The 8,512-nt window shown below is 37.1% G+C and overlaps 1 long non-coding RNA gene across 1 annotated transcript in view; it reads right to left on the bottom strand.

The window, feature by feature from the left end:
- Positions 1-2,853: 2,853 nt before the first annotated feature.
- LOC134299509 (uncharacterized) overlaps positions 2,854-8,512 on the bottom strand; it is a 40,778-nt gene continuing 35,119 nt past the window's right edge. Inside the window, exon 3 of the long non-coding RNA XR_010006728.1 lies at positions 2,854-3,361. This is a non-coding gene — a long non-coding RNA (uncharacterized LOC134299509). The remainder of the gene's footprint in view (positions 3,362-8,512) is intronic.

Here is an 8,512-nt window from a genome sequence, read left to right as displayed (position 1 = left end):
CCCTTTGGGTTGAGAAAAATGGGGTAAAATATAATAAACAAACAAACCAGTCCCAAGGTCTGGTCATGGCATAGGCTGGATTTACACTGCCAAACAGTGCAGTTTGAGCTGCATTATATTGTCAGTGTGACCCATATAATTCAGTTTGAACTGTATTGAACCACATTATTTGGGTCTATACTGAGCATATAATGCAGTTCAAACTATATTATTTGGCAGTATAGATTTTGGCAAAGCCACAGAATTACTTTTGTTCCTCCTCATCTGTTTGTTGCCCTGTAAGATTTACCGTTCCTCCAGTGCCTTGCAAATTCTGCTTGCGTTATCCAGGGACCCCTATATCCTGGAAGGAATGCTAAATCTGACAACCCCACCTGAGACTGTGAAACTAAGTCTTTACTCCTAAAGTGTATACAGAACTGTAGAATGTAGGAAACAAACATTGTCCAAAAATCCCAAAGGCCCTCCCCAAACCTAAACCATTGAAACTCACAATTAATCTTCTTATAACTTCACCTGGTACTGGGAGCCACATATAAGGTACATATTTCTCAAGTTGAAAGGCCAACCTGACACTCACAAAAGATGTATCAAAGAAGGCAATGAAATAAAAAGGTTTCAAACAGTTGGTTTTATGTAACTGTCACTTACCCTATAGATCAAGATGAGGAGGGAAATAAGATCAGGATGACTTTGCCAGCTTCTTTTGACCAGCTCTCCAGCACCTTCATCAAACAGAAGTCATTAACAGAACCAGCATACTTCTACACCTTAATTCAAAAGGTCATATTAACAAGCTACCCTCAATTGAATTACTTTGCAAAGTCTTTGTCTTTATTTCAAGTGGGAAGACTCCATACCCTGTTGCTGCTATTCCTAGTTCTTGGTGCCAACGCTTTCATAGCTTCACTCCACCAAGCAGCCACAATTCTGCTGGCATCTTGTTTCTCATATGGTGTGTGTGGGGGAGAGGGATTAAAAATTGTAGTCAGTACTGATCGGACTCTTGCTTAAGTTGTTACTTGATCTAAGGATGCTTACAGACAGCACTAAATCACGAGTTTTAAACAGGAGCAAAAATCCCAAGACTTCAGAAGAGGTCCACATACAGACCTGTTAGTCCTGGGATTTCTACCTCTGTTGTCTAGACTTGTTGCTTTGTTCTGAGATTTAGAAGCTCCCAAGATGGCCTGCACAGGGATGCGGATATACGGATATGCGAATCTCTGCAAAAGTTCCGTTCTTTGCCCTGCCCAGAAAAAAACTGTGTCCTCAAAACGTTTCATGAAGTATCTGCCACACGAATAAACCTCATTGGGTAGGACCACTATTGCCCAAGTCAGAAGTACACAATAAAACAGGAACACACAGTTGTAAGCCAGGAACAGAACTTTGTAATTATTGACTATTTTTAGAGCCTGGCTGCCTGGCCATCTGTTCAAACAGATTTCATTGTGTACTTGTCGCATCGAACAACAGGGTGTTGTTCCTGGGTTATACAAGGCTTTTCCTATTAGACACCTGCATGACTTTGACTCTCAATATTTACATTCCTCTCCAGCATGTCCATGTTCCAACAGCCAGTACTAAGTTTTTGCCATTTACTAAACTGCACACATGTTGTCAACATACACCCAATGAGGAACCAACATGTATAACCCAGCAACATCAGCCTGTTATTCCCTTGCACAAGTACACCATGAAACCTGTCTGCACAGATGGCCATACAACAAGGTCTAAGTAATTATAGTAATGATGGCATTCTGTTCCTGGTTTGAAGGTGTCTGTTCCTGTTTCACGGTGTACTACTTACTGTGAAAGTACTTATTGCACTCCAGAAACTTCATTTTTCTGCCACAAACTTCATTAAACAAATGAAGGATAAAGTTCTTCTTCCCAGGATAAATATTTTTCCTTCTACTCAAGTGTCACCTTCTTTTTAGGAACTGACCAATCAGGAACAATAATCTAAAACCCGGGAATAAACCCAGATAAAAAATTCTGTGATTTCTGATTGCAGGGACATACAGACACGTGAAGATCCTGATATTTGGCTAAAAACCATGATATTCCTGCCTTTTGTAGTGTAGAGTTTAAAATTATTGGGTCAGAGGCAGGAATGAAAATAACTACCTAAGTTTATTGTGCTATCTACAGTGTCCCCTCACTACTTCGTGGTTTGCTTTTCGCGCCCTTGCTGTTTCACGTTTTTTTAATAAACACTAAAATAATAGTATAAATCATAAAATAATATTATAAATCCCTCTTTCTACTGCCTTCCTAAGGAGAAGCCGAAGGAAGGAAGGAAGGAAGGAAGGAAGGAAGGAAGGAAGGAAGGAAGGAAGGAAGGAAGGAAGGAAGGAAGGAAGGAAGGAGAAGCTGAAGGGAGAGAAAAGGAAGCTGAAGCAGCTTTGTTTTCGCCTCACAAAGCATGTGCGTGCTTGAGAGGCGAGGAGGGGACAGAGATGCTACTTGCCAGTGAGATTGTAAACAGCACAAATATAGTGTCCCTACTTCGAGGATTTTCACTTTTTGTGGGTGATCCTGGAATGTAATCCCCGTGATAAGTGAGAGAACACTCTATACACATAATCTCTATATCTACATCTTCATATACACCGGCACAAACCCCACTAAACTTCTGCTGCTACTACTACCACCACTGTATTGTTGTTGCTGTTGTTGATTATGTTGTTACATCCAGAGCCGAGTTAAATATTCTTAAATCCCAAGCACAAAACTGAATTCTAAGGTAAACATTTTGAATAATTGTAACTTCTCAGAGATTAGACTTTTGCCCGTTATAGTATTAACCGTTCTCCCATATCCCATATACACACAGAGACTAAAATGTACCAATGTACCTTTAATCTAATATTGGCTCAAATGTAATAAGAGGGAAAAAAAATGAGAGAAAGGACTGTTTGTACCTTGAAGTAAGAATTTTGTTCTCTAGAGTAAGGAACTGACCAACTGTGAATATTGACTACAATATTGTCATTATCCTTACCAGAAAATGCAGTGTGAAGTTATATTACTAGCAACTATATTACTATCCATGACACAAGATCTTGTGGGAGCACCATGGTGAACAACATTCATTCCACTGCCCACAAAATCCCCACAGAGGAATTTATATTGCCTTCAGAACAAATATCTGATTTGTCTGGTTTTGAATTACATCAAAAGTCCTGCAGATGGACTAGTCAACCATATAGACATATTCCTGGTGGAATTTCTTGTGTCTCCTTAGGGTTTTGTCCATCATCTGGATGTTGAGCAAAATATCGGTTGCCATCAGAATTTTTGGACTGCTTGTGCCTTGACGTCAATGTTAAGCATTGTTTTTTCTGATATTATCCTACAAAAGTAGTAAAAAAATACATGTATAATTTTAAGGCCTTATTCAAGAGCAATATAAATTTCTAAAAGGACAAAACATAAATACAGTAGAGTCTCACTTATCCAACACAAACACAAAATGTTGGATAAGAGAAAATGTTGGATAATAAGGAGGGATTAAGGAAAAACCTATTAAACATCAAATTACATTATGATTTTACAAATTAAGCACAAAACCGTCATATTTTACAACAAATTGACAGAAAAATCAGTTTAATACACGGTAACGTTATGTAGTAATACTGTATTTACAAATTTAGCACCAAAACATTGCAGTGTAGTGAAAACATTGACTACAAAAACTTTGGCTACTAACAAATTGACCACAAATAAAGATAGAATTGCATAAAATGAACTTACAATAACAACATTGTCAAAAATTAAATCCATAAAAAGTTCAGTCCTTGCTGCCTAGAGAAACAGCTGTGGATCCAAATGGGAGGCAGAGTGTGTTGGATAATCCAGAACGTTGGCTAAGCAAATGTTGGACAAGTGAGACTCTACTGTATATACTATCACATTACATAAAATCAGGATTGCAGTGGTGCATTAACTATGGTCTGTACATACTTATTTAGAGTCAAACTTCAAAGATTTCTGGACTAGGACCATTTAGTGGACAAATGAAAACACATGAGTAAAGACTGAAGGCATTGTATGCCATATAAGCAGATGCTAAAGAAATGTACAGATGACATTTTACAGCACATGGATGTACCTGAGTTAAAGGGAAAGGAGCTGTTACTAAAATCTGGCAGATTTTATGAGTAGTAGGAAATAAAAACCTTCATTCGGGTCTCAAGAAAAAAAAGGTCTTGATTTTAAAATTAATTCTACTCCCTTTTTCTAATATGATGTGCATTTCTGATAGATAGATAGATGATAGATAGACGATAGATAGATAGGACATGGATAATTTTTCAGGAAAGTATTTTCAGTTTTGGAAACATTTATTTGTGTATCTAAAATACTAAAATGCTTTCCACATTGAAAGTTAAATTGAATTCATTCTCCACCACCCCATTTCTAAAAAACAAATCCTTTCCAAACCTGCCCGCGTTATTTAAAAATGGTCTAGCACATGGCTTGTAATCAAATCACAGACTGTGACTCATTTGGAAAGTATTCATAGCAACTATTAATTTGGCTATTGAGGAGTCAGAACTTGAGTCTCCAACTGGTTGATTGAAACCGTGGATCATGTTGTGCCGTTATGCATCTTGGCTGGATTACACAGTCTTCACAAAGGCTTTAACCTTCATCAGAAAAAAAAATGTATACTCACTAAACAAATGCATTGTACAAAGTAACAATTTTCATTAAAAAAAATCTCAGCCAGTGGCCTGAAATTAGAATCTTACAGATTGTATGAACTTGCTTTCCCTGAACATTTATGAAAATCAGGGATAAAAGCCTGCAAACAAGAGTAAATTAGAATGTGATTAAGAACCCATAAAGGTATTCATTAAGCTGTCACCTTCTTAGTCATTTAACTATATTTAGTGCTATACTGGCATTTCTTACTAATGAAAATGAAATGGCTTATCTGAAAATTTTCAAAGTAACTTGTTGTTTTTCCTTGTTAGTTCACCAAAGTATTTACTTTTTTTCAGGCTAACTCTCTTGTCCAATTCTTTCAGTCTCACAAATGATATTATTCATTACTCTGTTGCCATATTATCATAGTTATCCTCATTCAGTCTAACTGATGCACTGTACATATTCATTTATTTAAGATAGAGATACCAGATTGGAGAACAAAACAATCATTTGAAAAGAAACTCAATAAGGGGATTACTTTTTTGTTTTTAGTTAACTTCAAAAGCCACATTGAATAAACATTGGAGGCATTCTACAGACATTTTGAGAAGAATTTTTGAAGGTTAAAATCCTATAGTTAAAAAATAACTAAAAGCAGCAAGAGATCACAAGCAACACAACGTGTTAGTTTGTAAACATTGCAATGAGTAACAGCAATGATTTACTTTTTGAAGACTGTAATATATAAGAACCATCAATTGTTTTTCTTAAAGCAATTTTTCAAGTTCTGTCATAGATGGAATATCAATTCATGTGCCAAATGTTTGAATTTGCATTTTACTAGACAATCATCTCTTAAGTTGAAAAAATAAAGTAGATCACTTCATAGTTTCTCACCTAACATTCCATGGCAGACTGGCTAATGAGTTTATGTACATATGAAATAGTTACATTTCATGACTCTGTTCCTTCTTATATGTTGAGATAGTAGATGAAATTTGTGACTCACCAAAGACCACACACTGTCAGTGGAAGAGCCAGGCTGAAAACGGGATCATTCTTTGTGCCAGCAACGATCCTTGAGACAGTCTGCCTGTCTACAGCATTTAACTGGCATTTTGAAACTTCCTGATTATTTTTCATGGATGTATGACTGTGAAAAACTATATTCTACAAATACTTGTGATATTGTTCCAGGAGAAAAATTTGTCTTGCTATGTTGGCCAAGATATACAAACTTTCTGATGGCAACAAGAGTAAAATTCTAATCCTTTCAAGAGGGAAATTTTCCTCAGTCATCAGATTTTTTTTTAAATGTTGTTTTCCATTTTGTAAACTATCCTACAAACTATGGCTGTATCTCATAAGGAATGTAAGCTTATCTCGTCATTGAAGAGAGTAGCCATTTGTTGGTATGGATTTGTTTGTGATGTTACTGTGTTTTTAGCTATTAGTGGCAGTTTGTGACTCCCATCTCAAGGGAGCATTGGCTTCCACGGATCTCTCCAAGGTGCTGAAACATCTTTGTAAATAAGTGTAGCACCTTGGAGAGGACCTTTAAAAATAGCCAAAATCTAGAATAGAATTTACCACTAATGCTGTCCATTTTCTGCCTTCTATCTGTCTGTTTCTCTGTCCATCCATCTGTTCACCCATCCATCCACAGAATTATAGGTTTCTATAATTGTTCTTTTACAAGTTCATATAACAGCCCTTACTCTTCTTGGCAGGTCTGTACAATAAATGAAACAAGAAAATAATATAAATAAATAAAGCATACTATACAAAGATGAGAATACAATAACACACTCTATCATGTACAATGTAATATATTGGACATGGTGAAATATTTAGTAGGTGAGATCACACTCACTAAGTAGTCTAGGGGCATCCAGTCTCTTCCTGACCAACCTTACAAGGCTGTTCTGAAAATAATGTAAGGAAGTGAAGTGAACCTTGCTCATTGGATGAATGAATAGCAATGTAACTGAAAATTAATTGAATAAATGAATATTTAGTACAGGTTACTGGCCAGTATTACTGAACGTGTCTTTCCTACAGGCCAACAGCCAATGCCCTCATCATATCCTATTTCCCAATACAATTCTTGAAGCTCTAAGAATGGCTCTGTTGCAGTTTAATGGTAGAGCACATCCTTTGCATGTAGGTGCTTCAGATTCAGTTCTCCAGGTGTGATTTCACAAGTTCACAAAGTTACATTTATTCTTATGATGGCTATTTCCTCATCACTGTTGCTGTTCAGAGCTGCAAAGTAAACAACAGCAGAGTACAAATATATCATTTTATAGGTTTGTAAATTGTGTTGCTCCTACCATTGGGCAATATGAGCAGACCAACTCAAGCAGTACACATGCAAAGTTATTCACAGATGCAATCTTCCTACCTAACTCTCATCCCGTGCCCAGTTATCTTAGTGCTTCAGATGTGTTAGAAGATGTTGTTTCATCAGTAGTGCTGAGGCAAGAATCCCAATCCAGTTAGCTTTGGTGTATGAGCTGGGGAGGGGAAAATATCTTGTTCTTTGGCATATAAAATGCCTTTGTCTGTAAAGCAATATTTACTTATTTTTCTTTTTTAGTTCAGAATCATCCAGAGAAAAAGAGTCATCCAGATTAACCTTGGAGTTAAGCAAGCAAGCAAGCAAACAATCAAAGAAAAAGCAGCAGTTATCAGGCCTGAGAGATCAGAACGGTATAGTATTGCATGCAAAACTGCCCACTTATTTTACCAAAACAAAACTTGAAAGAGGGATCCCATGATGTCCTTTGAACGAGGACTTTACCAACTATTTCTTTGTATCTTCTAGTATGAACTAAGGCCCAGGCAACTAATGTACTCTTACTTTTGGCATTGCCTTCCAGTAAAGGATAACTCTTCAGGACAGACATATGTCCATCAATGCTTTTTGGAATTCCAGCTGGCTCTCTTGAATTGTTTAACATAAAAGTAAATGACAAAGAATATGAACCAGGATATTTAATGAGTGAAAACATGCATTCAGAGATGACTCAGGGCTGAGGCAGGCTAATTTCTTGGGAAAAACAGCCGTAAGCTAAATGCCTGAAAGCACCAGGGAATCACATGCTCCCTCTGAAGATAGGATTTAAATAAGTTCTCTCAAGAGGACAGCTCAGTGCCTTGATGGATGGAGACAATTTTATTTTAATGTAATCGCAACTGAAATAAATTAAAAGGATGGAGTGCATCTGGCACAACAACAGGTTGCTCTCTTTCCAAAACTGTCAGGTGTCAGGCAATTTGCAGCCTAGCCTGCCATCCTAAATCTTGTTTGAAAGCATTTTTCCATTGTGAAAATATGTAGAGAAAGGTTTTATCGGGCACTGCCTCCTGACTTTAAGAGAAAGGACTGGCCTTCCATTTGCCTTGCAGAGAAGCAACAGCATTTGTGGGCACATGGGGAACATGTAGAAGCATTTCCCCATACACACATGCTTCCACAGTCGCCTTTTCAGAAAAAGGTTATAACTTTATGAGAATCCGAATCAAAAACTGATGTGACCTACATAAAAGAAACCCTCTGATTTCCTAATTAAGGCAAGCTGTAGCTGCACGCTTGGCTAGGAGCCGCCAAAGGAATTATACAATAAATCTTCTGCCTATCCTCTAGGAATGTGGAAGAGGGTGGGGATAAGGACACCAACTGAAGAAGAATCATGCTGTCCATGTTTGTTGCAGTGAGTCTAAGTGTTCTTCCAAATACACAAAATGTCTAAACCAATTGCATGGTTTGCAAGGAAAAGGGTGCATAGACCAAATGTTTTAACAGCTGGGGTTTAACACTCTTTTTAAAAAAAATATTTGTAGAAGG

The sequence above is a fragment of the Anolis carolinensis genome, chromosome 5, assembly GCF_035594765.1.
Source record: "Anolis carolinensis isolate JA03-04 chromosome 5, rAnoCar3.1.pri, whole genome shotgun sequence".
Lineage (NCBI taxonomy): Eukaryota > Metazoa > Chordata > Lepidosauria > Squamata > Dactyloidae > Anolis > Anolis carolinensis.
The sequence above is the reverse complement of the archived record's forward strand: the minus strand, read 5'-3'. Positions and strand labels throughout refer to the sequence as shown.